At 35.8% G+C, this 23,984-nt stretch overlaps 1 long non-coding RNA gene across 1 annotated transcript; it reads right to left on the minus strand.

The window, feature by feature from the left end:
* Positions 1-351: 351 nt before the first annotated feature.
* Positions 352-1,197, minus strand: LOC133794160 (uncharacterized). The gene is made up of 3 exons (XR_009875130.1): positions 1,056-1,197; positions 899-966; positions 352-768 (listed from the first exon to the last, which is right to left on the minus strand). It is a non-coding gene; the product is annotated as an uncharacterized LOC133794160 (long non-coding RNA).
* Positions 1,198-23,984: the final 22,787 nt, after the last annotated feature.

The raw sequence follows: 23,984 nt of genomic DNA on the forward strand, positions 1-23,984 counted from the left end.
TAGAATCAATTGATTTCAGGGATTGTTTATCAATTTTCTTTGACTTCATGGGGTTTTGCTAATAAAAGGCCTGAAATGAAAAGGCAAAGATTGCAAAGTAAAATCTTAACGAAAATTATCTTGTTAATTTTTTTTTTTTTTTTTTGAAAAACAAAAATATTTTTGGTTTATACAATTGCACTTCAGTTTTCTTTTTGTTAATATTTATATATATGCGTTCTTAAAAATGAAATAAATAAATAAAAAAAACAGAGAAATTAGCTATGCACATGTGGTTAAAAATTGCTTATATGTGTATCTAATTTTTCAGAAGACTTGAGTTTAGTTCTTTTACATTTTGAAATTTAAAATTTTGAATTAAAGACTATAATAAATCCTCAATTTCTAGATTTCAAATTTCTACAATCATTGGAACAAAAAACTCAGGAAATAAAAACTAGATTCCAAGAAGGTACCAATAATTACTAAGATCAAATCTGTAAATATGAATACCAAATATAGCTAACCTAGCATACATTCTTCTGCAAGTTATATGAGACACTGGAAAAAAAATTATGCATAATATATAATATCTGACCAACTTCAATCCCGAACTGCATATTATAATAATAAACTCCATTTTCTTTGTTCTTGCTAATCAAACCATCTATGAGTACTGCTCCCTCCTCTCAATCATGGATGAATGGATGGTGGGTGCCAGTTACCAATCGGGTTCGGTCCTGATGGAACTTTGTGACTATTTCCTTTCACAAGCTTTCTGGAATCGCCCTTTATATATATATACATATATATATATATGTGTGTGTGAAAATGAAAAGAAGAATAATTCATGTGTTAGTCACTTTAACATGTGTGTATGAATTAGAAATGTATATGCATACGTTTTTGCAAGACTTACCCAAGTACCTAGCATTTGTCTTAGAGCTAAACTATTTCTTGCTGGTGTACTTGCTCCATATAGTTTAACTAAGGCAAAGCATCAAAAATAATGTTACAAAAAATACATGTATTGAGTTTCGAGTTGCTCATAATCATTCCTACTGAAAAAATCGTACCATTATGGGATTTCGCAGCCTGAATCATGAAGGCGATGCCGGGGTAATGGCCTCGAGAAGCAACCAGGAAGAGTGCAAAGAGAAGGTAAGCAAGAACTTGTTTCCTCCTCATCTTATTTTGGAGTGGCTTCGTTGAAGGGTTGGAAGGAGTATGCACGGTGTATTTATAAGCATGAGAAAGCTATTTTTTTTTTAGTTAGTACTATGTTTTAATATTGTTCAGTTTAAAAAGTACTATATTATTCAATGCTTAAGGTGCTGGGAATCCAATGATATGCTACATCTGTACATATTGAGTTGATAAGGAGAGAGAACGTTATTGTCCTATTGTCATTGTAAGTTGACTTCAATCAAGGAAATTGGGGTAACCATAATATTATTATATACAAGTACATTATTGCATTATAAAGTTACTGAAAGCAATTGCGAAAGTAAGAGTATTAATAACATATGGCCAAAGCAATGGTGTGTAAATTTAGTTTGGATCCTTTCATTTAATAATCCATAATTTAATAAGAGTATTAAGTTTCTGATGTGATTCATTTTGGCCAACATTTCTATTTTCAGAAAGAAAAGGACGAACTCAGAAAGAAAGTATACCAAGGTGTTTTCATGCTCAAGTAATCAACTTTTTTCATTAGAGTTATATGCAAATATTGTATCAGTGGCAATTTATCAGAGAATGATTCATGTATTATTTACCATGCCCAAGTCCAAAACCCAAGATCTTTACCGTTAATTAATCCCAACCTATTTGTCAATGAGAAAAAGTGATAAAAGCAAGGCATCATTATAGTATTGAAATCTTATTCCATAGCAATAATTCTGACATGTCTGGTTGACCGCAAATGAGACAAGTTATAATGATAAATTAGCACTGTTAGTTGGGATCTAATTTTTGTCTGCATTTTATTAAGTAATTATTTCTACATTTTTTAACCCCTTTTTCATTAAAGTTGGTTGTCTGATTATAATGTCCTGTTATGCTTGTGTTTGTAGCTTGTCCCATCTCTCAAGACTCTTGATCAAAACGCCAAATGTGTTTAAATTTTTTATGAAAAATAATCAAGCATACAGTTGAACAATGAAAATGAGCTATCTATTTTTAGCCTTCAAGAGAATAATGCATTTAATTAGTGCTTGATAGACAAGCAAACAATTCCAGGTAACTGTTTGTGAATCAAGCAATTAATTAATCGTAGCATTAATTCCTACAGGTGCACACGAGTCACATGCATTTTCGGTCCACAATGATTTGCACCCGTGCGTGTGGAAGAAAGATCATGATTGTTTATCGACTTACCAAACTAAAGATATAAAATTCAATATATGCTCATTTGTGAGAGTACTACTTTTTCCATGTAGGAATACCACTATTTTATTTCTCATGTTACCACTTTAGGTGATAATTTCTCATTCATTTTATAACAATTTTGAGCATATCAATAGTTGATTTTTTTATTCGCGGAGGAGAACACAAAGCTTCAAAGACATTTCACTAATTACAAGTGTGGCTTATGAAAAATCATGCCTCAACGAATGAAAAATCACTTAACATATTATCAAACACATATTTTAACAATTATCCACATGGATGAAATTGGTGATTAACGACTTGACACGACAATACTTTACGATTGAAGCTTACATAGGATACGTAGGTTTTACCCTTTGAACATTCCATTGGGAAAATATGTTTGCTTTACTAACTAAACAATAGCCACAATGTCTTTGAACTATTTTGCCATTGGTGTAAAGGATGACATATTTCACACAAGAGTCTTCCCCACATTTCATTTCTCACTATTATGTTGGTTTTGGCCATGAGCATATGTCTAGATCTGCAAGAATTTTATCAAAAATGCACTCTATACAATTCTCTTAGAAGCGACCCTATTTCGTTTTCACATAGGTGATCTCTTAATTAAAAGCAACCCACAATACTCCACCCTGATTTCTGATGCATGAGAATCATTAAAATTCTAGTGTCATGTTTCTTCTTATGAGCATCACTATTTCATCATAGCAATGCACTTTAGGAAATCCCCACTGCAATCCAGCAAAGTCTTTACAATTTAATTGTCCATTTCGAACCTAGATCTTGGGATCTCCAGTCAACTAGGTTGGGTATCAGCTATATTGACCTATGTTGAGATTGGTTAAATATAATGGTTAAGATGTTTTACACAATGTGGTGTAAAACACTTAACGGTTTCACTTAAGTTGAAATGAAAATATGAGTTTGTGTTGTAGGCATCTATAATTGACTTTTTTGGGTCTAAAGTGATACAATGAAGAATCTAAGCATTCTAAAATAGTTTGGGGACATTTGAAGTTGATTCGGCATGAAATGATGAGGTTAACTAATTTGAGTGGTGACGTGTTTCCTGAACTCACAAAGGTGAGCTGCAGTACAAGTGGCGACATGTTACCACCCACTAGGCCTAGATGTGAGATTACTCAAGGCTTGTTGTATCCCACTTCTCATTTCGCCATTGTAAAAGCCTCAAGCATCATCCTAAGCCTTGAAATAGAGAATTTGAAAAGTGATTCTCATCACATACAAGCTTTGGTGATTAAAGTTACGATTTATGTGTCCTAACTCTTTTGTTTTGGTTTTATCACTACAACAAAAATATCTTTTAGCGTTAGTTTATAAATGAAGCAAAAGCTAATAACGTCAATTTTGTAACCAATGCTGGAATGGGGGACGTGATAGGGTCTTGTTTTAGTGTCAGTGCAAAACCAACATTAAATATGTAATAGCGTCGATTTTGCACTGACGCTAATATATATTTTCTGTAAAAAATTAAATTTTTATGAGTTTGCACATATACGTTATAAAACAAAACTCATAAAATTAAGAATAATGAGAACACTTTGAAACAAAGAAAATGAAATAACAATAAATTTGAAACCACACTTTCAGAAGCCAATCTTTCAAAGACAGCATTCAATAATTTATTGATACACAAACCATTCTATACAGAGAGATTGATGAACAAACTATAAAAGCAATACAACTAAAACATTAAAACCTTAGCTAATCCCAAATTTTGACCCACGAGCTTGAGAACCTCACGAGACCCAACCCCGAGCCATCGTACAACCCACCACAAACCACCACCAACTACCAAACAACAACACAAAACAAAAAAAGAAAAGAAAAGAATAGATTTAAGCTCACTGTCCGTCGTCTGTTGTCTTCGAGCCATCTGCCATCGTACAACCCACCACGAACCACCATTAATTTCCAAACAATAACAAAGTAAAAAAAATGAAAACAAAAAATAGATTCGAGTCCACTATCCACCGTTTGTCTGTTGGGATTAGTGCCCTTTAACGAATATGCCTTGAACACTGTTTTATGAAATAAATAATTGAAATGAATTTTTTAACATATGTTCATTTGTTATTATTATTAATATAATAATATCATATGAATATCAGAAAATTCTCAAATTCGTTATTATGACTACAATCTTGTATTGGTGCGAGAGGATTAAGATTGTAAGGAACGAATTTAAACAGTCCGCAATAAAACAAAGTTATATGGAATCTTTGGATTAAATACTGTAAGTACGGTTCACTAGTATTATGAATACATATAATCTAAATCTGGATTACTAGTGTAGTAGGACATCTTAATGGAGGTACTTTGTATAAAGTGGTTATACATGAACGAGACCCGATATGCTATTAATACTTAATTATACAGTTTACTTTATATGTATTAATTAAACATATCAATTAGATGATCATATACAAATTGATCTTAATACTGAAGTTATTATGAACTTCTATTTATGTCATATGAGTTCTTTGATTCACTCATTATGGTTTGTCAACATGATTAGGCTGAAAACTTTTGTTTTGGGAACTCATTGATGTAGATGGCTAGGGACATAATATACAGATATGGAATCTATACCTTTCCGAGAGTAATTGAATAATGGTTCTCTTAAGGGTTGACTTTTGGAACTGAAAGGTTATTGAGCTCAAATTCATAAATCGTTTATGAATTAACTTGCACTAGTAAATTTAATGATACTTAAGGAAACAAGATATACTTAAAGAGGTTAAACGATAATTAATCCCTACTTTAATTATGAACCATTAATAGATGATTGAATTGTATGTAGTGACTAAATCGATGGACACTTTTTATACTTAAAAGTATTCATAAATAAAGGAAAATTTACATAGATCACTTAATTAATCAAATAAATAACGTTTATACGGTTGTACGAGAAATTTTACATTTATACGGTTGCACGGGAAATTTTACATTTATACAGTGTCTCCTCCAGTCAGCAAGTTCTCCAATGTTATCTCAGTGGTAACTGGTGGTGGGCTTCTTGCTTTAGCTTCATCGTATTATTTTGGTCCCAAGTCGATAATTAAAAAATATTTTAATACTGTTAAAGGAAGAAGAGGATAATATGACCAAGAAAAAAAAAACAAGGATTACCATGAGAAAGGGTTCAGTGGGCAAAAGCTTGGAGAACGCAAAATTGGTTGGTGGTGCTTCAGCTGGTACGCAAGCACCGATGAAGTGAAGAAAACAGAAGACAACAAGACCAAGACTTGGAAAAGGGCTTACCTCAGAGGCTAATTACATGAAGCCACGTCGTATTGAGGCCAAACATATCATTTCAACACTGTTTGTAGATCCACCATTTCACAACATGCAATGACACCGAGAGTGTTATGTCCAACATGCATGTGGTTACATGTCATATTTTTTATATATTGTGAGGTGTGAGTAAGTTACTAATTGAGGACAAAAGAGGGTGTTAGCTTGGTTTGTTAAAAAGTAGACATTGTTATATAAATATATATATATATATTTATAATGATTTATGTTTATTTATATAGATAATGTTATATTTATATTTAATGAGTAATAAGACATATTATCAACCTTTTTTATTTTAGTTTTTATTATATTTGTTATTAATTTAATTTAAGTTTTTTAAGTATACTTTTAATTTTAGTTTATATTTAATATATATTGGGTTGTTTGTTAGTTGTTTTTGTGTTGTTTAAATTTATGTACAGTTATTTTCACATTGTTTTTTAGTTGTTTAGATTTATGTATAGTTGTTTTCACATTGATTTTTAGTTGTTTTAAGTTTATATATAGTTGTACTGTTGTTGTGTTAATGTCTAATTGTTGTTTAGTTGTTTCAGATATATTTTGATTTTTTTTTTATATAAAAAAAACATATTAGTATGACTTCTAGTTGTTCTTCATTTGTTGTTTTTAAATGTGGTAGTATGCAGTGAGTTAATGTTTAGCTGTTGTCTTATTGTTTTTTTTTTTTGTTCTATTTAAATTTTATGTATAGTTGTTTTCATGTTGGTTTTTAGTTGTTTAAGTGTATTTATAGTTGTTGTGTTATTGTCTATTTTTTGTTTAGTTGTTTGCAGATATATTTTGATAAAAAAACAGGATTGATGTTTAGTTGTTGTCTTATTATTGTTTTTTAGTTGTTTCTTAATTGTTTCATTGACACCGTATTTTTATAAATATAAAACTTTAAAAACGTATTTTCCGAAAACTTAAGGTAATATTTTTTTTAAAAAAAATCAGAGACCGTATAAAAAGTAATAAAACACGAAAAAAAGTATATTTAAAAAAAAAAACCTCATAAATAAATGTCTATAATTACAAGAGTGTAGTCTCATATTTTTAGTGGGATAATATTTAGATTCATAAATTAAGGTTATTATATTAAATAGTTTTAATTAATAATCTAAATTTATTGAAGCTTGAAATTATATGTCCATAGGTCTCCGAGATGACTCTATCAACACTATTCAAGGTAAGAATTGAAATTGGAAAAAATCAAGAAAATGGCATATTTGGAAGAAATTTGTTCTTCAGGGTCAAATATGTAATTGGGATAAATTAATTAATTAATTTATTAATTTTTGAAATTAATATAATTTTTTAAAAAATTATAAATAAAATGACATTTTCAAAAATAATAATTAAAATAATTAATTTTAAATTAATTAGCTTTATTTAATTAAATAATATGAAAAGATATTTCTGATAATTCAATTTAGATTTGAATTTGAAATGATATTTATTCTTTAATTAATATGATAAGATAAGTTATCATGTTTATATATATTTTTTGAATAAATAATAAATGTTGACGGTGAGAACTTGTCAACGATATTAAGTTGAAAAACTCGAAGATATATCTAAGAAAATAATGAACTTAGAAGGAACTTAGAGAAAACTTAAGGAAGAAAAGCTTTGAACACCAATGGAGAAAAGATGCTCGTATATTACTCAATAGCCTTAGTACACAGTGAATTTTCAAACATTATAGTCTGAGGGGTGGAGGTCTATTTATAGCTAGGCTTTAATGGCCCATGATATATGGTGGTCCCCGGAGGACAAGAACGTACGTAGGTACATCGTCAGGGTAATGGTGCAGGATGTGGTGGTGCAAAGGATCGTAGTGTCGACCCTAGTACGTGGTTAGAGGTATACATGTAGTGCCACCACTCTGTGTACTAGTTCATACCACCACTTCTTGTCTGATACCAATGTCAGAGTCACGCCTGTCCTCTTCATGGTCATACATTCCATACCCGCACACATACCTTGTACCTAATGGTCCTTCTTACATGTCCAAGATACCTCTTTTCTCCAAGCTTCCTCCTATTTTGCTAAGTGTGGGAAAGCTTGCAAGTTGCTAGAAGTAACATGCTTGATTACCTTCTTCAATCCTTGCTTGATACTCAATGATGAAGGGATCTCCACTAGTGTGCCTAGTGCGTATACATGAGAGATTTCACACGTATTTCACAAGACAAGTAGGGCCTCTTTAACGAGTCAAGGGATTCCACCCAAAGCCCTTGTCATTTAGTATCCTCTACGTGCAGGTAACGAGAAGGGTTCTCGCGTGAGGCTTCCGGTCTATCATGCGCGGTGCCTCGCATAGAGAGGCGGATGACACCTCGGCATGGTCTGGAAGTGGCGAGGCTTATGGGGGAGACAGGTTGCCAGGGCCATCGCATAGCGAGGTCCTTGATGAGGCATATATGGGTGAAGGGTCGCCACGACCCTCGCATAGTGAGGCCCTTCATGAGGCGTACGTGGGTAACCGGGGCCCTTGCATAGCGAGGCCCTCTGTGAGGGTCGCAACATGCCTTACATAGCGAACTTTGCACGCGCATCCGGCCTCGCATAGCGAGGCCCTTCATGAATGTTTCCTTATGCCTTTAGCGATTTTCCTTTATTCACAATAATTAAATAAAAGTGGTTGGAACACATCCCTGAAATCAGGGATGTTTTACACACCAACTACAAAGCACTGTAGTTTATGTGTAACATGTCCAAGAATGGGTCATGGATTTTTTTTTTTTTTGTTTATTTAATAATTGATTTATAATTTGAATTTTAAAATTTAATTAATTATTTTATAAATCTATGAGATGAAAATAGTTTCATAATATGCTCAAGTGAGAGAATACTCTAGAGAGATAATTCTAAGCTTTTCACATAGAGAAAAATATAACGTAATATTTTCCTGTCCCTGAAAACTGCCCTTGTGCCCTAGCTCCAACATGCCTTTTCCGTGCCCCTCGCTGTAATATCTGTTCTACCGGTAAGGGTATTATGGTAAATTGTATGATATTATGTGTTTAATTATATGAATTATGATGTATGTTTATTTTATGTGTTCTGTCAAGCAATTCACACACATTAGTTTCTTCAAGTATTAAGGGCCAAAGTGTGATAGAAGTTGATTTATGGGGATTAAAATAGAATTATGGGTTTTATGATAGAAAATGTAATTATGAGAAGTTAAACTATTGGTTTTGATTGGAAATTTCTACAAAGGGCTTAAGTAATTATTAAAGATAAGTTAGAGGTTAGGGATAATAGTGTAATTTTGTTTTTACACCATTTAAGGCAGATTAAATAATTAATTAATAAAAGAATAGGTTTAGGATGTCGTAAAAAAATTTAGACTCTAGTTTTGTGATAGACGAAAGGGGGAACAGACCAAGAACAATCTCTCGTTCTTGATCTGTCTTGGAAACTTGAGGTTTGGAAGAGATCATCAATCTAGAATATTGAAGGGCTAGGAGATCCCATAGACATCAAGGATCTAAGATTTTGTGGCTGGATCTTGATTTGTAAGTATTTAAAACTTCTGTTTGAAGTTTTGTTAATCTAAATTTTTGAAGTTTTGAGACTGTTGTTATTGTTTCTGGGTTTATGAATGCTTAATATAGGTTTAGGATTGTTAATATTTGGATTCAAAGGGTTAGAAACATGTTAGGATAGTTGTTTTAGTGGTTTGGGGTCGAGATTTTATGATTTGGTTCGATTTTCAGGTTTAGATGCGATCTCTGACATTAGAGACCTAGCGCGACCACGCCTAGCCCTGGCACGACTGCGCTACCTGACTAGTTTGGCCTGGCGCTCTATGAGCGCGACCGCGCCAACTACCCAGAAATGTGATTTTTTGAGGATTTTTATGTACCTTTTAGATATAAGTTTGTAATTTTTGGAACTTTATACAGTGAAGTTTTAAGACTTTCTTAAGGATAATATGGAGATGAATTAGTCTTAAAAGAATATTAGTGCGTCTTATTATGGTTATGTTTGGATGAGGTTTTTAAAACTTTGATGTTATATGTTATGATTGGGCTCACTGAGGATACCTGAAGATATGCGTTAGGGTGTGTGGATCATTGATGCTTTCGAGGTAAGAAGAGTGGACACCTGCTCACACAGTGTACGCTTGACGTACTTTATGGTAGATTTTGTATTTTATGCGATATGTTTATGTTAATGCATGATTATGCTAGTGAATGAGCTTATGTGTAATTGTGGTTATGTGTTGTGTATGTGCATGTGATAACTGCTTGACATGCTTACGTTTTAAAATACATGTTTACGTTACGAAACTACATGCTTATGTTATACGACACTTGTCCAATTCAACTTGGGCTACGATATTCCATGATTAATGTTATATTTATCTTTTTTTGTTATTGATTTAAATTCCTGGTTAAGGTTATGGGGTTGTGTCCTACACAGCTCTTCTTGCTGGGCTTTGGCTCATGGGTACTATGTGCTGCAGGTAAAGGCAAAGATGTGGTTACTATGCAATAAGTTGGAAAGCTTTGGCGGAGGGCGTACATGTCGAGGATTTAATGACCATAAGGGATTGGGCCTACATTGGGAATTTATTAAGTATTTCTAGAATAATGTTTTAGTTTTATTGACTGGATTTAAAGTTGTTTATTTCACTTTATTTATGATAACTATGAAACTCTGAAGTTTCATTCTTTTAAACATTTGATTTGTATTTACGATAGATTTTCTATAAATAAAAGAGTATTTTTATTTCAAAATCAACTATGGTAATAGTCAATTAACGTTCCAAGAAATTGGGGCATTGCAACTATCCAACATGGGGTGTACCACAGCAAGCCCCCAGCGGAAATTGAGCTAGGGAGAGGGCACCTCAGAGGCCTTCACGAAGTGCTAGAAGTGGAAGTCGGGACAGGAGCCAGCGAGCTCGACCCAAGCATAGTGGTGAACATGAGGCCTCATGGGGGGCACATCAAGAACATAGACAACCCCAGCCATCAGGGAGTTATATGTCGAGGTCACGAACAATCGAGGTAAGGACACACATGGATAACCCACCTCATAATCAAGCCCCACCACAGCAACAGCCAGAGAGAAATGTCAGTTTCCTTGACGGAAGTCAAGATTACAGCAGGTCGGTAAATGTTTATAACACCGAGCCTAGACATTATGAGAACTAACCGAATGATTATCCTGATCTTTGAGAACACTTGAACCAAAACTGGGGGTTGTTTAATCAGCCGAACCAGAACCTGCGGGCACACTTAAATTCCCGAAGGGAGCCCTTACAACAAATATATGGAAATCAATACAACCTTATGTTGCGACAAGGAGCTAGAGTTCCTACAAACAATAACCAGCTACTAGTAGTACAAGCTCCCCCTCTGGTAGGTTTGGTTCAAGAGAGAATCAACCAACTTGAGGAAGCATTCAGACTCCATCAAGAAGGAAAAAAATAAAGAAAAGACTTATGATTCCGATGAGGAGCTCGAGCCTTTTGCCCCTCACATCTCAAATACACCATTTCGTAATGGTTTTAAGATACCCCACGTGGCGCCCTAAGAGGGGACTACCAACCCAGGCACCCACCTGAGCACATTCAATATTGTGATGCGAGCTAGAAATGTTGGATATGAGCTCAGATGCATGTTATTCTCCACTACACTCACTGGACCAGGAAAAAACTGGTTTGGCAAGTTTCGAAGATACTCGATCTCGTATTGGGAACAGTTATCTTGGGAGTTCAAAAAATAATTCCAAGATTTGAGGAGTATCAAGCCTGAGGCTTCCGACCTAACAAATGTTAGGCAAAAACCAGGTGAATCACTGAAGAGCTACCTAGAGAGGTTCAATATAGAGGCGGTTTGAGCCCGCAATGTTGGTGACAATGGTCCTCTTATGGGAGTATGATATGGAGTACTGCCAGAAAGTTCTCTTTGGGACGACATGCATAGGAAGCCTGTGTGGACAATAGCCGAATTCACCACTCGGGCCCAGAGGTTTATCAATGTAGAAGAGGCGAGGTTGGCACTTAAACTAACTCCTCCACCCTCAATAACTACAATGACAAACGTTAACTCAGCCACTAGCTCGGCTACACCCTCCACAGCGCAACCTTCAGAAGATAACCCTTCAAAAAGAAAGAAGAATGAAGGGACAACCCTGAGGTTGAAAGGGGTAAGAAAAAGAAAGGAGATAATTATTTCTCCATTTACACAGTATATACTGAGCTCACGGAGACTCGGGAGAAGATATTTGTCGCAAACGAGAATCAGGTCCCTTTCAAAAGACCCAATGCAAAGCGACACTAGAGAACCGAAAGGGATTCAAATAGCTTCTACATATTTCACAGAGATGTGGGTCATACAACTGATGAATGCAGATAATTAAAAGATGATATCGAAGGATTGATCTCGAGAGGCTACCTCAGACAGTATTTCCAAAACCAAAACCAAGCTCAGGCTTCGCTTGGTCAAAAGTCAGTTTCGGCTCAGCCTGTCCAGCAAGCAGTGACCCCACCTGCGAAGGTGGATAACCTACCTCCCCCAATCAATGGAGAAGATGTAATAACCATTGCGGAAGGACCACACTGTAACGCCCTACTTCCTTAGAGCCGTTACTAAGTGAGTTTTAAGACAAAACAGTGCAATGAACTCGCTAACCGAGGTTTTGAAACAAAAGTGTGACTAATAAAAAGTTAAGGCTGTAATCTTTGAAAATGCGTTGACTCAATAAAACTTCTAGTATTAAACAATTGGGATCCCAAAATAGGGTTTGAAAATTATTTACATCTTGCAATAAGTTTACAGTTGATCAGTACTAAAAATCATAGATTATTACAGCCATTTTCGAATAAACCCCCAACCAAAGCAGTCGGGCAGGCCAAACATGTACGCGTCGCTTCACGCTCTCCGTACTCATGGTTGGTTGACTCAGTCTTTGCCCTACCTGCAACACGGAGCACCCGTGAGCCGAAGCCCAGCAAGAAAACTCATGCAGAACATAACATATGCAATTATATATAGTTAATCATATCAGATAGCCCACAGATAAACAAGTCAACCATTAGACTAAGCAAACTCGGCCATGCCGCCCCAGAGCCTTACCAAAGCCTGGGGTTTCGGTTCTCACCGTGAGGATAACTCATGTATCCCTTGGGTCCCACCCTGAATATAAGCATAACTCATGTATCCCTTGGGTCCCACCCTAATATAAGCATCCCATGTGCTGTGTGTTACTTTCGGCCCCACGGCCGTACCCGGCCTACGCCGCACTCGGCCCTTGCCGTTCATTTCATCATATTCACACATATAGTACATTCGAAATAATCATTCACACACATCATGATTCATTTAAGGTTAAACATTTGCACATAATACAATCTGGGGCCATGCCCTGCAATCACACAGTGGGGCCATGCCCTAATCTTGGGTGTTACGGTTTTCTTACCTTAATTCCAAATGCTTTAAATAGAAAAATGACGGGCCCCGAGCACGATCCACTTCCCGAGCTCTAGCTTAACACCTAGTCACAACCAAGATAATGGATACCAATAAGATAAATCTCAAATGAGTTTCTAAACCAAGTTCTAGTCCCCGGAACATTAAACTTCACCAAAAATATAAAAAGATTCAATCCCGAGCACCCGTGGTTAAATTCCCAAGCCTAAATTCTCAAAATCCCAAAATTCCTTAAGCGCCGCGGAATGGCCCCCAAAAAGGGCCACAAAAATGCCCAGAAACAGGTAAGGGCCGCGGCCCTACAAGGACCATGCCGCGGCCCGCCCTCCATCCTCAGCGCATCTTAGCCTTCAAGGGCCGCGGCCCTCCAAGAACCATGCCGCGGCCCGACCCTTCGAACCCAGAAAACCCACCATTTTCAAGCTTAAAACCTCACCTTAAGCCATCCCAAAGCTCCCAATTCAAAACCAATTAATAATCACAACATTAGGATGGTTTAAACAACACAATTCCACCAAAAATCCAACCTAATACTCACCAAAATCCCAATTCCAAATTTCTGAAATTTCAAACCTAAAACTCAAAACCAACCATGGAATTCTCAATTTCAACCATCAAACTTTAATTTAAACCTTACCTCAGTTGTAGAATCGTTTCCCAAAGGATCCCATGACCTATCTTCAAAGTTTCAAGCCTCAAACTCCACCTTGACTATCAAAATCCATAAACATTCACAACCCAACAAAATCTCAGAATTTAACTTGAGAAAAAGAATTAATTGCTTACCTTTACCCTGATTTGTTCTTGATTAACTCTTGAGATAAACCTCTAAATCCCACCATCAATTTTCAGAAATTCAAGCTTGATTTCTCCTAAGATTTCTGTGGATTTCATGAAAGAAAGAGGAAAGAAAGAAAAAGAGGAGAGGGTGGAGGCTGGGTCGGTTTCTCTAAGTCTCCAAATGGTTTATTTGTTTTGTTTTTATAACTTAAGCTGGTTACCTCAAGGTTCGGGGTACCAAAATTTCCCCGAGGCAAAAATGGTAAAATCCCCCAGTATTCCCGCCTAGGCATCCTAACCTTAAATATATCTCCAATTATTTATTTTCATAACCCAATATCAAAAATACTCCTTGACTTGTCCAAAGTCAATTATAATGCCCCGTTGTGACTTTTCCCCGCTATCCAGCTCTAGGATCGCCTCGTGCCGAAAGTTACCAATCACGGATATACCCACATACCACTGTGGTCTCAACAATCATCACATATTAATACAGTTATGCCCAACATGGCCAAAATTACAATTATGCCCTTCTAACACAATCCGGGCCTACATGCATACTAATATACATAGTCATGCATCTCAAATAATCAAATAGTCACATAACACGCTTTAAATTATAACCATGCATTAAACTCATAAAATCACACATAAATCCCAACACGCCATTTTGGCACACTAATAAAGGCCCTTAAGCCTTATTAGTGAATTCGGGTCGTTACACACACATTGCAGGGTCTGGCAAAAATGCCCAAAAGAGGTATGTCCAAGAGCTTAAAACGCGGGATGGATCTTGTAATGTCCCAAATTCCCTAAAGTGGCTTATTGTCTGGATTAGGGGGCCAGGAGGGCCATAATTTATTTAATATGTTATTATGTGATTATATGCATGATTAAGTGAGTTATATTATCATATGATGATATTTTCATGCATGTGGGCCCACTTCTTATAAGAAGGGCATTTTTGTAATTTTGGCTCATTGATGGCATATTTGTATATTTGTGTGCATGTATGTGATATATGGGTGAGACCACATTGTTATGTGGATATGTTTGAGCTATTCGGCATGAGACGATCCTAGGAAGAAAGTTAGCGGTTTTGTCATAATGGGGTCAATTACCGGGATATTGGGTAATGAGAATTATTATTTGATGATATATTGGGAGTTAGTGAGATCAGGAGGAAATTTTGGGAATTTTGACTATTTTACCCTCATGGGAGTTTTTGGGACCCCGAGCATTGGGATTTACTTGATGTTACTTAAGCTCGAAGTAACCAGTCATAAAGAAAATACGTTCAAAACACTTTCTCTCTTTCTCTCGTTATCCCTTTTTACCGCTCGTCGCATTATCGAAGGAAACTTGAGTTTTAGGACTCGGATTCAAGCAAGGATTGAGTCATAGTGATTCTAGTAAATATTAGAAGCTTATTGACCGAATGATTTAGCGAGAAACGACTAAATCAGAGGTAATCCAGGCTTTAAGTTTTGAGTTTTCGAGCTTTGATTGGATTTTATGTGTTGATGAGTTTTTGGGTTGTTTGAGCCTCGGGTTTTGATGGTTTGTGCCATTGGGATGTTTGTGAACTTTTTTTTGGGATTTGGATATGTTTGGGTAGGTTTTAGAAAGATTTTTAAATGGGAAAATGAAGGTTTTAGCTGGTTTCCATGTTGGGCGGCGACCCTGTTCTTGGGCGCCGCGACCCGAGCTTAAGGAAGAGGAGAAGAGTGGCTGATGGGAATTAGGGTCGCGGTGCCTAGTAGGTGGGCCACGGTGTGAGATGCAGGCAAAATGGGGCAAGGGCCTCTGTCTGGAGGCAGGCCACGGCTTAGGGGTGTGGGGTCACGGTGTTTAAGGGCAGTTTTGGCCAAAGTTGTATTTTAATCGTGGGAACTTAACCTAAGGACTCGGGATCAATTCTACTACCTAGTCTAGTAGGATTCGAGGTCTTGGGGCTAGGACTTGGTCCGGGAATCTTTTATTACTCATTTTATTGATAGGATTCCATATTTGGTTATGATTAGGTGACCGCTAAGGGCCTAAGCATAGGATCGTTCTCAAAGGTTGTTCTTTATTTGTTTCACGCTCGAACCTGAGGTAAGAAAACGGCACCCATGTTGTGAAATGCATGGTTAGGGCTTGGCCCAAATACTGAACATAGATTTGATTGGGCATTGGCCCTTGTAAATGCACATAGTTACAATTGTTCCTATGAATATTGTTGAAGCATGTTGAGTGCTCTATATTTATGGATATATGTTGCATTATGAATGCTGGGTTTCATTGTTTACTTGTGAATGGCACTGACTTATTAGTCAAAAACGAAAATGGTGTTTAGTACTAGTCACGAAGCTCTGACTTATTAGTCATGATCGGAAATGGTAATGAGCATTGGTCGTATGAAATTGACTTATGAGTCAAGAGTGGCAAGAGCGTATTGAATGCTGGTCGATATGATTAGATCTAATCAACATGAGCATTAAAATGCTTGACCGACCTATTGGTCGAAGAAAACTAAAGTGCTTGGCTAGTCTAAGGCTGGTTACTCAGAGCTAGGGCTAAAAGGCTTAGGTGACTTGATAGTCACATGGCTTAGGGTGCAGGACCCCAGAAATACTTATTAGTCATCTATTCAGGGCGCAGGACCCCAGGATGTCTCATTTGTCATCTTTTCAGAGCATGGGACCCTAGAAAGGCTTAATAATCATCTATCCAAGGCGCAGGACCCCAGATTGACCTACTAGTCATCATCTGATTAGGGTTGGGAGCCCCAAAATGATTCCATGATCATTTATTAATACTTGTATACATGCAGTAATAAGTTTTTTTGTTGAGCCTTGACTCACGGGTGCTATGTGGTGCAGGTAAAGGGAAAGAAAATTTTACCCGGCCTTGAGTGGAGAGCCTAGGTGGCGAGGTGCACATATGCGGCCGCTTGACCACCACGGCCAAGGTGTTTCTCAGTGGAACTAGAGTTTAACCCTATTTTTGCCGCTTAGGTTGGCAGATTGTAACTTTTGGATTGTAAATAATTTTTTAAACACTTTTATGGGATCCCATGTACAGTTTAATGTTTTTAGTAAAATATATCTATTCCTTTTGACCGAGATTTTAACCTTGGCTATTAATAATACCTAGATGCACGTTTATGGCCTAATGACTCGTTTAGTGAGTAAGCACTATTTAAAAGTACACTGTGTGACGGTCTTGCCTAACCAGGGTGTTACAGATCTCCCTACGTGCGTGAACCACTATCTCTGAAACAAGATAGAGTTGAATCCAAACCTATCACCTTCACTGAAGAGGACGCTTCACATGTACAATTTCCTCATAATGACCCTCTGGTCATAACTTTCAAGCTAGCTCAACAAGGGGTATGTCTGTTCGAGACCTTAAAGCCTGTGCAACAACGTTATACAAATTCTATGGAGAGGTAATCTCTAGTACAGGGGTCATTGAGCTCCCAGTGACCTTGGGAGACTATCTGGTCTTGATAACCAAGAAGTTGGAATTCATCGTAGTAGACACCTCGTTTGCCTATAATGTACTGCTCGAGAGACCAGCTCTGATTGGGCTGGGGCAGTTACATCTGTTAAGCATTTGACCATAAAATTTCCAACTCCCTATGGTATTGGAACACTGAAGGGGGATCAATTAGCAGCGCGAGAATGCTATAGCATCTCGATGAGGGGAAAAGGCCAAGCTAATGTTGATAACTCTAGAAATTAGAGTTATTTTACCACATTTTTTAAGCTAAAAATGATTCAGTTCTTAAGTTTTTAATTAAATTATTAAGTTTTAATTACTTTTTGAATTTATTAGCTTCATTTTAATTTTTATAGATTTTTATATTTTTATAATTATTTTGTTGTAAAATTTTATATATTTTTTTATATATAAATAAATAAATGGGTATTGTTGAACTTAAATGTTAAATTAAGTTATAATTAATATTTTCAAAGAATTTATATGAATTATTTATAATTGAAAATATTTTATCATGACTTAATTTATATTTATTTTGTAGGGAAGTTATTGCAATTTTGGGCTTTGAAAAGTAAGGAAAAGAATGAAGAAAAGTGGCGTTTTTGAGAAAAAAAGAAATGAAAACTTGCATTTTTGAAGACCATCACACCCAGCCTCAGCCAAGGCCCAACGCAAGCCTCCCTCCAGGCCCGTTCCCTGCCAGCCCGCCACTTCAAGTGCAACCCAGCCAGGCCCAAGGCCCGTTTGCCTCCTTCCCAGCCTTCCTTCAGCAAGCAGCTCTCCCCAAGTCCACCCGTGCCCTTCTCTCCCACGTCGAAACCACCTCAGCAGCATCTACTTCAAGCAGCTCCAGCACCCGAAGCCTCTCTCCTCAGCAAATCTCCATGGGCCCGTGACTCTAATCCAACAAGCTGAAGCCTTCAGCTGCCCAACGGGCTGTTCCACTCAGGCCCCCTACCCAATTGTCCACACCTGGCCCAATTCGGCACATGATGTCTCCAACAATTTCCAACACAGCCACAAAAAGACCCAAAAATCATGTTTTTATTCCCAATGTCTTTTTTTCTTTTCACTCAAATATCAATTCACTCTTCCCTATTTTTTTTTTACCTAAGTAAACATTCCTAATTTATTTTTTTTACCCTAGTTTTTCACTAATCTTCCATCCAACCAAACATTTCATCTTTCCAATACCCTTACACTTACTTTATTTATCCTACCACTTTACAACACAATTAAATTAATCAATTTATTTATTTTAATTTGATTAATTTAATCTTCATATTTTTCCTATAAATAGAGTCTTGTAAGACCATTTTGTGGGGCTCTTCTTCATCTTTTCAACCTCTTCTACACTCCATATTTTTCTCTCTTCTTTTCACTATTTTCTCTCTACCATTTTCATCTTTTGAAGAGCATGTCAAGTATGTTATTTTGTAATTTTTATTTCAATCTAGTTATGAGCTTTTAATCTTTTTCAAGATTATTAAGATGATGATGAAGCAAAATGTAACTAGATAGTATTTTTTATTGTATGTTGATTTCCCATTTGTGCAACATTGTTTATGGATTTTTCTATCAAAAATATGCATTTTTAATCTATCATTGATTGTTAAAGCATATTACACTTAGTTCTTCATTATGCAAAAATATGATATTCTTTGATTAAATGTTTTTCATTAAATTGTTCACATCTAATTCTTAGAGCATAAGTATCATATTTTGCCTAAACATAATCTCTTTGATTTTTTGTAGTTTCATTAGGTTGTAACACAACTAATGCTTAGAAATTATATCTTATATAAGTGAAGAAAAATCCTACCTTTTTAAAAGTAACTTGTGCTTGAATAAAAAATGTATTTTGAAAAAAAATATAGTGTGATTTATTTCAACTATATCTAAACTTGGGAATCAATATACTTATAAATACTATTGAACTTGCATTTTGTGGATTCTAATATCTTAATAATCTTATTTTACATATCTCATTGGAAAACCATTTTTCTATTTAATCTTAAATCTTTTTATTACTTGTCTTTTATTTTTCTAAAACAAAATCTCATCAAATATTTGGAACTAGGTTAGAATCTTCTTGCTTTGTTTGAAATAGTTTCTTTTGATGTTAGTCAACTCCCATGGGTTCGACCTCGTACTTACATGAACATTATATTCCAAAACGATTCGTGCACTTGCGAGTATAATTATTAAAACACCCTCTTTTGGGATCATCAAGTGTTCAGGCCTTAGTAATCATTGAGGAAATGGATGAAGTGATATACGAGGTCAAAGAAGAGATCGACCCAAGGGTAGAAGAAGACAAGGCCGATCTCGGTCCACCAAGGTGGTAAGAATTGGGAAGAACCTCCCAAAGGAGGGGAGATAGCAGTTAATTCGCTTCCTGGGGGAAAATCAGGATGTATTCACAAGGTTGCATTCAGATATGATTCAGATCAGTTCCCATGTTATAAGCCATGCATTAAACATCGATAAAAACTTCCCTCCAAAGCAACAGAAAAGAAGACTCCTCGACAACGAAAGAAAGAAAGCCTTGAAAGAGGAGGTCGAAAGATTAAAAGCAAATCAGTTTATCCGAGATGCTTTCTACCCAGAGTGAATTGCCAACCCATTACTAGTTTCGAAACCCAACGAAAAGTGGCAAACTTGTATCGACTATTCGGACCTCAACATGGCATGTCCAAAAGACTGTTTCCCTCTGCCTCGAATTGATCAGCTCATGGATGCAACCTTGGGTCATGACATAATGTCATTCATGGACACATATTATTGATATAACCAGATAGCCATGCATGTACGCGACCAAAATCATATGAGTTTCATGACCAACAAAAGGTTTTATTGTTACAATTTAATGCCATTCAGGCTCAAAAATGACGAGGCTTCAAATCAGGAACTAGGAAATAGAATGTTTGATGAATAGATAGGAAACAACATGGAAGTGTATGTGGATGACATGCTGGTCAAGTCCAAGCACAATGGTAACCATCTTTACGACCTCTCTGAGTGCTTCGCTATACTTCAAAAGCACAACATGAGACTCAACCCACAAAAGTGCTCATTCGGAGTATCTTCAGGAAAGTTTCTTGGATTTATAGTAAACACTCGAGGCATCGAGGAAAACCCGGATAAGATAAAGGCCTTAATTGACATTCCTTCACCTTGAAAGCATAAAGATGTCCAAAGTCTAACTGGAGGAATGGCAACTTTAAGTCGGTTCATCTCAAAATCTACAGACAAATGTTTACCATTATTTAATCTTCTGAAAGGGGGCAAAAAGTTTGAATGGTTTCACGAGTGCGAGCTCACTTTTCAGCTCTCAAAAAGCATCTCATTGAACCACCTATCTTATCCAAACTAGTTACGAGAGAAATATTGTATTTATACCTCGCTACAACCGAGCATGCAATTAGTGCAACACTAGTTTAGGAGGATAAAAAGTACAAAGACCTGTTTATTATGCCAATAAGAGATTACTGGGGGCAGAATCGAGATATCTGCTGATGGAAAAACTTGCATTGTGCTTAATACATGTGTCCCAGAAACTTCGACCTTACTTCCAAGCACAACCCATACACATGCTGATTGATTTTCCGTTGAGACAAATGTTATTAAAAACTGAAGCATCCAGAAGACTATTGAAATGGGCAGTCGAGCTTGGGTAATTTGAGATAACGTAACACCTGAGAACAACGATAAAGGGACATTCCATAACTGACTTCATAGTCAAGTGTACCGAAATAACCAATGAAGAAGTCGTAACCCCAGCCCGCAAGCTGTGGAGACTATACGTCGATGGATCCTCTAACGAAAACGGATCAGGGGCAGGCATTATCCTAATAACCCCATCAGGAAACATGTTTCATTCAGCCTTAAGGTTTAGTTTCAAGGCCTCCAATAATGAGGCTGAGTATGAGGTGTTATTAGTAGGGCTCTGAATAGCTTCCGAGCTAAAGGAAAAAGCCATTCACTGCTATAGTGACTCTCAATTGGTTGTCAACCAAGTCCTAGGAGAATACCAGGCTCGGGGCACGAAAATGGCAGCATACTTGGAAAAAGTCAAGGCAGGATTTGGAAAAATTTGAGTTCTATGCTATTGAGCAAGTCCTATGAGAACAAAACTCGAATGCAAACGCTCTGGCTCGACTCGCAACAACAAGAGTAGTTGACACACTTAATGTGGTACCAGTGGAATTTTTACCATAACCAAGCATAAGTGAGCCTGATGAAGTCAAAATTTATATGTTAGACTCACAGCCAGCTTGGATGACACCCATAATCGACTACCTTGAAATCGAGAGCCTCCCAGCAAACAGGAACGAGGCTAGAAAATTGACATACAAAATACCAAGATAAACTATCTTGGAAGAGAGATTGTACATAATATGGTATTCCATGCCATTACTAAGATCCTAGAAGAAATTCATGAAAGGTTTTGTGGAGATCACACTGGGGGGCACAACCTCTCAAAGAAAGTAATTAGGCAAGGATATTTCTGGCCTACGGTAAAGGTGGATTTGTTTGAATATGTTACACGCTGCGATAAATGTCAATTGTTCGCCTCCATACCTCGAGCTCCATCAACCAAGCTCACCATGATGAGCTCCCCATAGCAATTCGCAATGTGGGGATTCGACCTCATCGGATCTTTGCCAACGGGAAAAGGTGGGGTTAGATATGTTGTTGTGGCTGTGGACTACTTCACCAAATGGACCGAGGCAGAACCTTTGGCCACAATCACTTCAAAAAAAGTTTTGGATTTTTTTGGCAAAAATCATAATTTGCAGATATGGGATACTAAGGAAGATTGTATCAGACAATGGAACCCAGTCCGATGGCGAACTATTCACACAGTTCTGCGAGAAAAATGGAATAATTAAGAGTTTCTCCCTAGTAGCCCATCCACAAGAAAATGGTCAGGTCGAAGCCGTAAACAAGACTCTAAAGAGCTCCATTAAGAAAAGGCTCGAAGAGGCTAAAGGCTGTTAGGATTAATGCCCTAAAAGCATGTAAATACATTTTATCGGTTTTAAATAAAAGTACAATTTTATTATATTTGAATGTTATAATTATTGTTTGAATTAATTATATAATAATATCAAGAAAATTCCCTATTCATTCATGAGAATATGATCTTGTATTAGTACGAGAGAATTAAGATCATATATAATGAATAAAATAGTCAGTAACATATTAAAGAAAGGAATCTTTAATGAATGGCTACTAGTACGGTTTGCTAAGCATACGAGATGCAAGTAATCTAGATTCGGATTACTGATGTGGATAGACATCTTAGTAAATGTGTTGTATATAATAGAGATTATATATGACAGGACCAATGAGAATTAATTATCTGTATAAACTTGTCGTTTGGCGTAAGGATTTAAGTATTGTCATAATAGATGATCATTTGTAGATCAATCTAAATCCTGAGTATTCATGAACTCCTAATTATGTTTATTGGATCTTTTGATTCACTCGTTAAAGTCTCTTAGAATAATGAGGCTAATGACTTTTGTTTTGGAGATTCAATATCATGGATGACGTGGAACATGAATTACAATATTGGAATTCATGTTTTCCTAACAGATCGAATATTGGTTCTCTTAAGGGTTGATTCTGGAACTGAATAGTTATTGAGCTCAAATCTATAATTAGATTATAGATTAATTATTTGCTAGTGAATTAATGGTACTTAAGGATCAATGGGTAATTAGAAGGGTAAAACGGTAATTTTGACCAGATCTAATTAACAAACCAATAATGGAGGACAAAACTACATATATTGATTATATCAATGGACTACTAGAGAAAACTCTGTAAATATAATTCTATAAATACTTAGAGTGCAATTCCATATTTATAGTGGAGTAATCATGGAATTAATAAATAAGATTATTAGATTAAAGAGTTTAATTAATAATCTGGTTTATTGGAGCTTCGTATTATAGGTCCATGGTCCCTAGATCACCTCTGTCCTACACTGTCAAGGGTAAGGATGTCAAAAGAAAAATTTGTTAAGAGAAATGACTAAATTGCAAAGGAATTAATTTTCAAAGGCAAGGAAATAATTATTTGATAATTATGGGTAATTCATTAATTGTGAATTAATTAATTATTTAACTATATAGTTTTTATTTTGAAAAACTATAGGTTAAAATTAATATTAATCTTGTTTCGATTAATATAAAGAGAGAAAATAATAAATATCTTATTTATAATATGATATTTATTTATTTAATTTAAAACTGATATTTTAAGATAAAGTTAATTTTGAATTAACTGATATTTATGTTGGAATAAATATCTTGTCTTAAAATTTGATTAAATAAACAAATGAGAAAATTAGGGCAACCCTAATAGGGCTGGGCGACACACACTGTACAGTACAGTGTGTGGCGCCTAGCATCAGGGATTTTATCCCTAGGATTTCAATTTTGAATTTCAAATAAATTTGTTTAATTAGTTATTTAATTATTATTTTTAAATAAGATTTAAATAGATAATTAAATGAAAATATCTAATCAATTTTAATTTGAATTATATTTTAATTAA

Source organism: Humulus lupulus, chromosome 8 (genome assembly GCF_963169125.1).
Source record: "Humulus lupulus chromosome 8, drHumLupu1.1, whole genome shotgun sequence".
Taxonomy (NCBI): domain Eukaryota; kingdom Viridiplantae; phylum Streptophyta; class Magnoliopsida; order Rosales; family Cannabaceae; genus Humulus; species Humulus lupulus.